The sequence below is a fragment of the Stigmatopora nigra genome, chromosome 14 (assembly GCF_051989575.1).
Source record: "Stigmatopora nigra isolate UIUO_SnigA chromosome 14, RoL_Snig_1.1, whole genome shotgun sequence".
NCBI classification, from domain to species: Eukaryota; Metazoa; Chordata; class Actinopteri; order Syngnathiformes; family Syngnathidae; genus Stigmatopora; species Stigmatopora nigra.
This window is the reverse complement of record NC_135521.1, coordinates 9257988-9270467: the sequence shown is the minus strand read 5'-3', so window position 1 is coordinate 9270467 and position 12480 is coordinate 9257988. Positions and strand designations below refer to the sequence as shown.

The 12480-nt window shown below is 37.9% G+C and overlaps 1 long non-coding RNA gene across 1 annotated transcript in view; it reads right to left on the bottom strand.

Annotated features, from left to right (window-relative positions):
* Positions 1-11637, bottom strand: part of LOC144206988 (uncharacterized) — a 32029-nt gene extending 20392 nt beyond the window's left edge. The window contains exon 1 of the long non-coding RNA XR_013328533.1: positions 11418-11637. This is a non-coding gene — a long non-coding RNA (uncharacterized LOC144206988). The remainder of the gene's footprint in view (positions 1-11417) is intronic.
* Between the last annotated feature and the right edge of the window lie 843 nt (positions 11638-12480).

Here is a 12480-nt window from a genome sequence, read left to right as displayed (position 1 = left end):
ATGGCACTCTTGCTGCAAATTGAATTTCCTGACAAGCAGGGTAGGTCATTTATAATACCAATTTACAAAAGGAAATAACAGAAAAGTTGTGCAAGCAAAACACTTGGACAACAAATTTGAGAAGGATGCATTACGTCCGAGTGTGTTTGAACATGTGGTAACGATGATGATGCATTTTCATTTCTTGTGTGAGGTCTAGAGGTCAACAGCCGTCCAGGCGCTCATTTTACGCTGATCATGTTTTACACCAGCACCGTAACAGCATTTCAATCAACCACTAACTGGTTGTGGGTTTGCATAAAGAACTGACAATTGGAATGATCTGACCATAACTCCGTTTATCACTCCTAGCCCCTCAGCTCCCGGCCCTTTTTTTACATCCAAAGCTTTCTAATCTATGCCAAGACATGCCGGACATAAATGAGCAGTAGCCTTGATTTCACCCTCTAATTTGTATCTCTCTTTTTATTTTTTTGCTTAAGGCTTTTGCATCCCTTTTCTGTTTTCCGGTCAGAGTGTGTGTGGGCAAACACAGAAGTTCTGTGTGATCCGGCATTGTTAGCTGACCCAGAATTCAGCTTGGACTTCATGGTTCACTGAATCTTTCTGCAATCTACTCCACTGTAACTCTCAAAGAATTGGAAAAGAGAGGGCGTTGTATCTTTTGTAGTGAAGGGGCAAAAGCCAGAAAAACACATCCGAACTTTTGGTCGTGAAAATGTATTGGTTCATCTCTTGAAACCAACAGTTATTAAACATTTGCTTTTCCCCCCTTCCTATTTATACATAAATAGAAAGTGCATGCAAGTTTAGGTTTAACCCTTTTATCAGGTACTTGTTTATACCATTTGCTGCCAGGGATGATATGTCCAGTCCAATTCAAATCGAACAGGTGGTGATCATTGCCAGCCCTCCTAGTCCATTTGGAATAAATGCCAAGCGTTGTCAATAGCACAGAAATATGGGCGACTAAAGCCGGTCCTCACATCTAAAATGACCCGTTAATCCCATTTACTTCAATGTGAAAGTGACAATGTCAGTACTGATTCTCAAATTAACAAATCAAAGGACTCACAGTATATTTTAGTAGCAAGGCAACAAGCAAACATTTGTTTTGGAATGGAAATGGTTGGATGGACAGCTCAATGCAAGTTATGTTGACCACTTAAGGCCGATCTCTCCGGTCATGCATCAACTAAACTATCTGATATGAAAAGAGGCTTGAACTAAAAGGATCCGATTTCATGTGGTTTTCCTTTTATGCCGCCATGGCCCATTATGCAACTTGGAGACAAATAATCCAAAATCGTGCCATTTGAACCATGCAGCGTAACTTGAGTCACTAGTGAAGTGCTCACCAAGGAATGAGGCGCAAATTAGTTTTACAGTACAGCGTGACCACAACAAAAGTGAAGGTTCTGTCTCTGGTTCATCTTCCTTCAATATGTCACTACGAGTGGATAACATGTACGCAGCCCAAGATAAATGATATTGGTTAAAATTGAGCAATGATCTAATATTTGAAGTGCTAAGGGACAAGTGAAGATGGGAAAACACGATTCCTACAAAATGCAATTTTATGACCCCCTCCTGTCACATCGAGTTGCTTTGTCAATTTAGCACTAACACTTTTGCCTCGGGGCATGGTGTTGGGGAAGTGGAGGGGGGGGGGGTTGGCTTACAGACGCACCAGTCTAGGCTCAACCACCAGAGCATGAAGGAATCCTCTTCAAATCACTTACAATACATGGTTAATTTTACGAGAATGACATAAATTCAGGGGCTTTCAGCCCTCCGTGGAGAATTGTTCTCTCTCTCACTCTTTTTGCATAATCATTTTCATACATACAGTATATCATATAAAAAAAAGAGAATTCCTAGCCCTAGGACGTGTTTTGACCAGCATTGTGATTTAAAGTTTGGTCTCAAGGGAAGTCAATTTAGAACGGTCAGTCCTGGATTTGTAAAATGGTGGAAAATAAGAAAAAAGGTAAACTATCTTTAGGGTCATCTGATTTTCTTGCAATCCTTAACACATTACGCATTTGCTTACATGGATGATTAAGTCAGATAGTCTTCATGTTTGAGGGGAGGAAATTCAAGGATTTTGAAGGTTTAAAGGGATTTTAAGGAATGTTTCTGTCCACTGTTGCAGTTTGCACAGTGGTAGCCCATGCGTGACGAGTAGGCAGCAGGGCAATCTGAGATAAAAATAGTTTTACATTTTAAATTGTCTGATAACAGGTTTTCGGCTTGCTTTTGGGAAATAATGGCTTTTCTCCTTTGGAAAAATGACATTTCATGTTTTTTCACTTGAAGAATATACTTTCTGCAGGGATGCACTGGAAAATTAGAGTCTAGCTAGTAGCCCAATTGAATTGAAATTAATTCAAATGCAAAACAAAATTGACCAAAATGGCCATTTTGAGATATGCGGTTTGCTAAAATGAAGGATTCTTAGGGGTCTGAAATATTTGTCTAAAAAAACAATTATACTACGGACTTATTGATTTAATGAGTAAGTAACTGATTCAATATGCACATTTTACACATTTGAATCCAAAGTAGGTCCTCACTGTGTGGAATTTGCATGTTCTCACCAAGCCTGCGTGGGTTTTCTCTGAGCACTACGGTTTACCTCCACATCCCCAAAACATGCTGGGTGGGCTGGTTTAACACTCTAAATTGCCCCTAGGTATGAGCGCGAGTGTAAATGGTTGTCTGTCTCCTCATGCTCTGCGATTGGCTGGCCACCGATTCAGAATGACACCCACTTGGTGCTCGATGTCAGCTGGGAAAGGCTCCAGCACCCCTGAGACCTTTGAGAGGATATGCAGTTCATGAAATGAATGAGAACGAGATTTGTCTCTATTCTTAGTGCAAGTGTTTGTGACAGTAACAGCAACTTTACACATGATAATGGCATCGCCTACCTCACATTCAACACTACCGTTTTTATCTGTTTTGCAAATCATCTGCAGACCCCCCACACACACAGGCACACAAACTTTTAACAAGCTTTATAGCCCACGTGCCACATGAAAAAAGATGAGCCACCTATGGGAAAAAGCAGTTCTGTGCTGACACTGGTATTACATTGTGGTGTAAAAGTTTCAGTATTAAATCTCTACTCTTGTGGCTCAGGCCGTAAATTGGATTCAGTTTGAATAGGGCAGAAGCAGCTTCTCCTGTCCCTAGGGTTTGCTAGAACCTCACCATGCTGATAGACTTGAGCCCGATGGAATTCTTGAAAGCCCTCAGGGGGAGTAAGACCCCCATATTAAGCTTTGTTTCTTTCTCATCCTCCAAAACCATTCGCACAGAGAGTCTCCTATGGTCGTTCTGTCTTTAACCGAGTGGGGTTAAGGCATGATGTCTGCATGCTAAAGTGGTGGCTTTTTGGTGATGGTGACATTTTGGCTGCTAATTATTATGTTCTCTCATGCACTGTTCTTCCAGTGGCTCTCAACCTCTCTTTGAGCATCTCGGGTCAGGAGAGGGCTTTTTTGTCGCTAAGATGAAATTGAAGTCTATTATAACGGCAGAATGCGGTGCAGTAAATCTCAGCACGCTATTAACTGCCCATTGTACCAGCAGACATGTAATTTGGAAAGTGGAATCTCTAATTTTCACTTTAGAAATTGTATCTAACAGTGTTACCTGTTAATTTATATATGACAATCTTGCACTATAAATTAGCTTTTTATCTTTTTCCTTGACAGGGTAAGACCTTGAACATCATTAGGGAAATTCAAACTGCACTATTGGTCCTGGATCTTTATGGAAAATCTTTTGGGTCTGTCTTAAACTACCATCTTGCCTGCCTCACTGCGGGATTGTGACAAAAAAAAAGTAAAAATATACAAGAAAAGGTTCAAATTATATGGGAAAAGTTTTCAGGCTGGCTGCAGACAAAAGTCTTTTGGAACCAATGTTTTCAATCACCCACAGCAAATATCTTTACCCTTTTTCAAAGTTCTCTCTTTACCTATTCCTATTTGATAAAATGTTGACCGCAAGAAAACATTTCTCAACGGGCTCCCGCTGTGACGGATGTTCTTTCAAATATGCAATGACTCCAAATGATGCTATTTGGAATTTCAAATTTTCCGAACATGAAATGTCATTCAAACAAAACCAAAGATGGTCAATACCCAGCAAGAATAAGCACCACATTGTTTAGATCCAGATTTCAAGCCAATGATTCGACACTGCACAAAACCATGTACAAAAGTCTCACACAAAAGTGGAAAAACTGAGAATATTAGTAACCAGAATGACCTGTTAGGTTGAGTTTGGAAAGATGCAAATGGCAAAAAGCCCAAATTTCCAATGTAACAACCTCATAAGACCATGTTATTGGGAACTAAATTCACACAGCATCTCCATGGTCTTAAGGCAGATGTCCTCTGCTTAAATTCATTCCAAAACACATCCATTGAACACACTTGATACCATTCAACCACCAAATCATTTATCTTAAGGGCCTCTCACCATCTTAACCTCAGACCCCAGGCTGGATCAGAATAGAACAGTTCTCCACATGACTCGTGAAATTTGAAGATTTTTTCTTTTCTTTCCAGCTCCATTAAACAGACCGTTATAGTGGGGGGCATTTATTCAACTGGGACCTTTAAATAAAATCAGCATATGGCAACAGCAGTTCGTCGACAAAATTGTTCTGCTTTCAAGCAACACTAACCTTCCATGTGGTCTTGCTCAAGTATGGGTTTGACAAGCCAATCTCCGGCATTGTATCCGTTAACTTAACTAATACTTTATAGTAAGTGCAATGCTGTACTATAGGGCAACTGATTTAACATCAACAGTGCAAAAACATAGATATAAGTCCTTTTCTTTATCCTCTGCAAAGAATGACAACCATTTGTCTCAGACTAATGAGTTTAAGAAAGATGAGACATATTTCTTATGATAGAGCAGCATAAAGGCAACAGGGTGGCCAAAACAGTTTAAATTTTTGCAATCCCGTATGTAGTATTTGTTAATGTACATACATACAGTCATACCAACAATCTTTTCCTCTATTTTTTTTTAATTATTGGTTAAATTATGTGGCTGTTTTGATATACTCCCATGGTCTCAGACCAAATGAAAACTGAATGTGCCATGACCTTAACTTTTTTTCTACCTCTATCACCCATGTGTTTAATTTAACATTTTAGTATCACTGGCACAGATAAACTACTATCAATAGGGTTATTTCCCCAAAAGTATCTTTAGAAGAAAAAATAATTACCTATCTGTATTCCATTGAAATGCATCGATGATATTTCTCATTTTCTCCTCGTCATGTTCATTTACCATAAAATTAAAAATGTTGTCAATTACAAGCTGAACTCCCCGGGAAGTATTCTGAAGTATTTTGAATCGAGGTGTGACTCAATATCCGCTCTAATGCTACCTCCATGAGCCAGAATCCATATCTCTTTCTCTGTGTAAGAATATGTGCTGGTGTTAAACAGTGCATCGACCCAGGTATTTTCACCCTTTGTTGGTATGATCGAACAGTTCAACACTTGTAGGCAGGGCAATGGACACGGGTGTGAAATGTAACATTTGCCACTTTTCTCACCTTGTGTTGTAAGCAATTCCTCTGCAGTTTAACAAGTATTTTATGAGTCATGACAGACGCTGCCATTGACATTGTCATGGTTCTTATTTTCTAATTGCCGGCAGTCGCAGCAAGATCATCCACGACAGCTTGATTGGCAGGTAACAATGTATCGGTGCATAGAATCCTGCCTCTCTGTTCTGAACGCTCTAAAATGCCAATGGGAGGTTTAAACCAAAAGATTGGTTTGGCTTAGTGATTTGTACAGCAGAAAAGACTTGGATTTCATCCAATATTCTTTCTTTGCTGAGTCAGCTGCTGACAAAGCAAAGACCTGCTAAAATAAAGTTAGATTAGCTCTTTGGTTTAAAAATGACACGACTCTACTTTATACGAGCAACATTGGCATTTCAAACTGAAATGTTCCTTTCTTTTAATGCCCAGGTATTAGTCAAATGTTCTCCCATTTAGTAGACACAAGAAGGATTTTCCACTCAATTCTTTTCTTATTTGTAGTTTTGGCATCTGAACCGCATCCAATTTACATTAGAGTATTTTAACATTTTAGGTTTATCTTTTTGAATTTTAGTACAATTTTATGAAAGAGAAGCATCAGTCACGATCATCATTGCCATGTGAAAAAGAATATTATTTTCCCCTGAAGACAAATCATTGTTAGTAACATCTCTTTTGAAATTCAAGCCTATTGTTGCTATCGCTTGTAAAATACCAGCTGACAAAATCTTAAGATAAACGGTTGGTATAAATTCCTGATTCTAGTGGCCCTAAAACAAATGTCTAAGTCCTTGAATGCCACCGAGTAAAATAATGACAAAATATTTCGTTTAGCTGGAGATGATCTTGAAAAGGACAGCATACAATAAGTATTTTTTTCTTGTACACTGTTCTCCAAAGTTGTGCCGTTTTTTTTAATCAAATTATTTCTCAGAAATTAAAACAATGAACAAATACATATTGCAATAGTTTCCATGTACAATATATATTGCATCATTACTACTATAGCTTTTCCCGGCAAAACATAGCCCTAGAATTACAATTACATTGTTTTTAATGACTTCTCTAAAGACTATTTTTCCATGTATCCATTGTATTTAGTGATCTTAAATAAAATATCACACAATAATTAACCACAAGCTACATTTAATTCATAAATGGTGCTGTGTGCAGGTTAATCACTTCTAATCTATTTGCCAGGCTCTAATAATCATCATCAAGCACTGGGTAACGAGTGCGGTGTGAACACAATACAACTTTATCTGTCTTAGATATGTTAAAAAGAAAGGAACAAAAGGAAATAATTCCTAACCCTAATGGATGAGAAAGTATTCCCTTTAAAATAATTGTCATAGCTTCTAGACTAGAAAATAATGGATGGCCTTGTACCTAGTAAATGAACTTCGGTACTGTAAGAAAGCGTCTGTAGTTTCAGAGAAGTAAATAGGGAAAGACAGCAGAAAAATAGTGAGGTGTGCTGTATTTGAGAGAGGAAATAAAAGGTAGAAGTGGAACTGCAGCTGGGATCAAATGACATTGGGATCTGCAGTGAAAAGCAAGTGGTGCAAATTTTAGAATAGTTGAGTCATGCACCGGGAAGGAGAATATATATACTATACTATAAGTCCAAGTACCATGCCACAATGGTGTTCTCTTTCATTAAAAGAGGTGTAGCAACATGTGTGTCTAAGATGAAGGGGGAGAGTTAAGATAAAGTTCATCTTGGCCAAGATGGATTAGAGACGGTCGCACTGAAGAGACAACAGGAAGCAAAGCTGGAGGTGACGGGAAATGAGATATTGAGGATTTCTTTTGCAGTGACAAGGTTGGATAGGATTAAAAATGAGCTCATCAGATGGGAAGTCAAAGTTAGATGTTTTGAAGACAAAGTTAGTGTGTCAAATTGGTTTGAACAAAGCCAAAGGAGAGATAGTGGCTTAATCAAAGACTGCTTCCATTTTTCTTTTTTTTTGTGGTATACATCAAATGCGTTACTATTTAAAATTCACATTATAGTTTAATCCTTACAAAATCTCACGTCTCCGAAAATATGATGGAATTTTCATTGTAGCAGTTTGACAGGTGAAAAGTATAATATTTCAGGCAGGTTTGCCATTGTAATTTTTTGGAACCTTTCTGCATTTCAAGTAATATATGATCTTGGGCTAGGAAGGATTTATATGTATAGTTCATGCAGTAAATTTAAAGCAGGCATCTATTTCAATAAATCGTTTTTACATGGAGAGGAATGGATCTTAGATTCAATTTAGGACTTATGACGCTGAGATTATGAAAGATAATCACCGTCTGAGTTAAGTGCATGAGAACTGAAATCAAAAAGTATTTTATGAGCCCTCTAAGGCAGACTTTTAATTGTTTTTTATAAGTGTATTGCGGCTATTGCAGCCATTAAGAGAGATGAACAATTTCGGTAAACGTTTTCTCGCTAGACTTAGACCAATTGAGGTCAGCATTTGGGATGTGTACTTTTACGAGTTACCCAAATGCAGAATGGTTGCAGCTGCTCTGTGCTGATTAGCACGACACATCATGTGGCATGTACAAACTGCTGCTAGGCTAACAGCTGAGTCAAAGGGAAGAAATATTTAGCATAGTGGTCTTTTATCCAACACCCTTCACAGTTTGTGTTAAAAAAGTTAGGAACGGTCCTTTAAAAGTCTGAAGAGAAATTGATTTTCATTGAATTATTGACATTCCACTTAAGAGCACAATTCTTTCTCTTATTACATGGCACAAGATTTGAGTGCTATGAATTCATTTTCATTCATTTCATCTAGAACGCTGACTGACAAAATGAATCACACAGTATGAATAATTGATAGGCAAACAGATGCAAGATTGTCCATGTACTATTACGATTTAGAAACATAATGGATAGGGTGATTGCCTAGTTAAAAATGTAATATTAAGTGTACACAAAGTGCACATAGAGTACAATTTGTTGTTTCACAGTCACAGTGGAGCATTTAGCAGAAAGTGTCAGCTTGCAACTATTATAAGCGCCATGAGGAAACCACACGAAACCTATCTTGATGGGTCTTTGTAGCATTGAAGAAAGTCATTTAAATTTAGGATTACCTTTCAGTGACCTTAGAATTTTAATTGATGTGATAATCCTCCCCAATGAGATGTGCTAAGTAGATAACAAAAAAATATCTACATTTAGTCTGCGTGCTCACAGTCTGTGTGGAGTAAGGTCACTATTTATTTATGTGAGGCAAACACGCACACTGACAGAAAAGTAGAGGTGATAATTATCTTAAACAGTGCTGTTGCATTTACCAACCATTAAATTGAGCTTTTTAAGGCTAATTGTGATAAACAAAGGTTACACTTTTAGGTATGAAGCAGACAATTTGCATCCGGCCCACCCTTAAAAATAAAAAGGTACTCAAAACTTTTTTTCCCTCTTATTTATAAAAATGCCAAAAGAAAAATCAGCTACTAAACAAGCAGTTTTAGGGCAATGGGGTGGTTCAATCGTGGACTGGTCAATTAGACAAACCTATGTGTATTTTAAATTTTGCCTTGAAGTAGACTGGCAACAGAATGGCAACTCCATTGCATTCTTACCACCCCCAACATATCATTTTTTTCTTGCCCAAGGAGACAATGGCAATTATATAAACAGAATCTTAACCCTTAATCCGAAAGTGATACACACTTAACCACCTGCATCACCGTCACCCATTTATTTTTAAATCTTGCGGAACCTACAGCTCATGAGCCATAGTCTATATGACCTTATAATAAATACATTAACCTTAAAGAAGTGTGAAATACCCAAGAATAAACCCACAATTGCTCACATCAAGTGCATTACTGGAATTTGTTCAACCAGTGCAAAGTAAATACAGCTGCTGGCACCTATTCCAGCAGAAACCATGCAGGGACAACATGAATTGGTGGCCAGCCAATCACAGGGCACAAGGAGTTGTACAATTATTCACACTCACAACCATGTTTAGGTATCATGCAAGTTTTTGGAATGTGGGAGGAAACCTGGGGAAAACCCACGCAAGCCTGGGAAGAACAGGCAAACTCAGTTCAGCGAGGACCCCCTCTGGGATCAAACCCTTAATCCCAGAACTGTGAGGCCAGCACACTAACCACTCATCCCCCAGGCTGAATATGGTACATACAAAAAAATATAGTAGTTGAAATTTTACAGTAGAAAAAAACTGGAGTTTCGGCCGTTACACACAGACATAAAAAAAAAAAAAACAGTTTATAGCATTTACCTTGGTTCATTTTTCAATGGTATTACTGATGTATAATATTTTTAAAAGTCAAATGTCAGCCGTGTTGCAACGAGGAATGGACTTTTTTTTTTTTGCTAAAAGGTTTTTTGTTTTGTTTTTAACTCTGCCAAGCAGGTGTGGGTGTTGTGCAACGGCAGCCTTCGTCGAGAAACAGATGAAAGAAACAAGTAGATAGTGGATGTTAAACTGTGTGTGTGTGAACTATATTTGTAATGGTTAACCACCTTGCACTTTGAGCTGAGGTTATATCTTCACGCTCTAGGGATGCTCCGATACATTCACTCAATATATTTATTCCAAGGTTGCTTATACTGAGCTTGTATCTCATTCTAGACCCACATGCGTATGGCATGGGCTATGAAAAGTAATTCTAAAGTGTTGGATTTTTTCTATGGACTATAATTTACACTACTAAATTGTAATTGCTCTGAACTAGTCCCATTTTTGGAATATGTGTCCACAGTCAATTCCCCAGGATCTAATTCTTCAATTTACTAAACATATTTTAGATGAATTGTTCCAAAATGTACATCATATATGATCAATTAATTTAAACTGGGCCCATTATTAAGCCCTGTGAGTATGTCCCAATCAAAATTGATTGAATTTAAGGGTTAAACATAATTACGGCTGAATTAAACAGCAATTGTCAGCAAGCCGCTCCAAAATTACATTGGAACTCTACCAAGAGTCAAGAGTGACATGTTACTTTTGGATTTTATTAATGAATCACATTTCTAATTTGGTTTCAATAAATATTTACGTGCAAAGCTCATTCAGCAAAAGCATTAAGCCATGTTGAGCTTTGACCAAACATAATTCATGTCATCAAAAATTAATGTGTATCATTGGAATGGCTGTCTTCCTGGTGAATACAAATGAATTCTAATGCTTTTGTGCTGCCCCCTCAAATATAAGTCAAGGAAGTAATGACTTCTTGAAATTCACTTTTACACAAGCTTAACTTTAAAAGGCACTGACATGTTTACCTGCTATCTTTACACTCCGGTATATAATATGAGAGTACAGTCACACTAACATGAAGACAACATGCTTTTCCATGGCCATTAAGTGCCATTGAATACCTATCCAGTTTGCTCACTTCCCTTTTAATTATCATCGGTTGCCACAATCAGCAGTTTCTAAGCACACTCATGGCATTGCTAATGGTATTTTTAAAGCGAGATCTTTATCTACTGTAAGAAGATATTCTAATATGGAAATCTGTTAAATAATTCATTGTGGTTCCTCAAACCGACTCTTGCATTTACCATACAACTGCAAATGTGAATCAGTAAATAAATAAAAGCGCACATTCAGACTGAGCTGTTGCACTCTATCATAGCAACAGGGAAGAACTGGTTTCATTTTGTACTCTTTAGAATATACGTACTCATTGAAATGAACTCACATTCTGCAAAAACTGAATATAATATGTTCCTTTAAGGTGAGGATACATCTTTTCAGGGATGTGAGTCAATAAAAACAATTACAGTTTATACAAGTTTGTAATTAACTCATTTGGATGAATGATAAACATTGCTTACCTTGCTCAGAGTTGAGTTGCTGCTCTTCAGCCTAAAGTGGTGCCAGATGAGGTGGCTTAGGCATTTCGATTTCCTCCTGGATGCCTCCCTAGTGAGATGTTCTGGGCACCTCCTACTGGCAGGAGCCCACACAGTTGCCCCAGGACACACTAGGGAGATGACATCTCATGGCTGGGCCAGGAATGCCTTGGGTATCCTCCCAGAAGAGCAGGATGAAGTTGCTGGGCTTCCATGCTGATAAACAAAAGGAGAAAAGATTAGATTTTTGTCCCAAAAACCTGCATTCTTGTTTTCTTTTTTTATTTGAAAAGGTACAGCATCGTCAAAATCATGACCAGGGCAAAAACCTAAATGATCTCAAGTTGAAGTGTTGTTTACAGGATTTGTTATTGGTACACAACCCATTGTTAAAAATTTGGAAGATTTTGGAATTATTTAATTGTAGTCACCATTTCCACTATAGATTTTGTGTTTTTCCTAAATAGTCCCTTTTTGTGCAGTAATATATTTGGTCTAATTTAGAGACAGAAAGTCTAGGTACTAGCATTCAAGCTGATAGACTATACTAAAGGCAGCATCAACAAATGGAGAGCATGAAGAGATGGTATCTGCTGGCATAAAGCAAAGCATGACATAATGACAAGGTTCTGGGCTTTAAAACAAATACTCTTGATGTGAGGCAATCCAAGTATTACTTTAAGAAAGGCAATGCTCTGGGTATAGCAGGGCTGCAGTATTTCAAAGGGAAAAATAGACAATGCGATGTAGGAATCGGCGGTCGAATCAGCAGTGTTGCTCATCAGCTACTCTGTAATGGAAAATGTATTTAGAATGGGGTCTATTGGATCTCATTTTACGAATCATTAATAATAAATTGGCGCCATCAATCCTAATGATGACGGCTCCTCTATTATCAGACAAGCAACGGGGAAACTTCTGTTCGCTTGGATTAATTAATTTTGTCTAAACATAAAAAATAACATGTTTAGTATCGTGAAATCAGTGTTGCACAAAACAAGGGGCCTTGGGGTCTTGGGCTTGACAGGTTCGATCGCTAGACTAC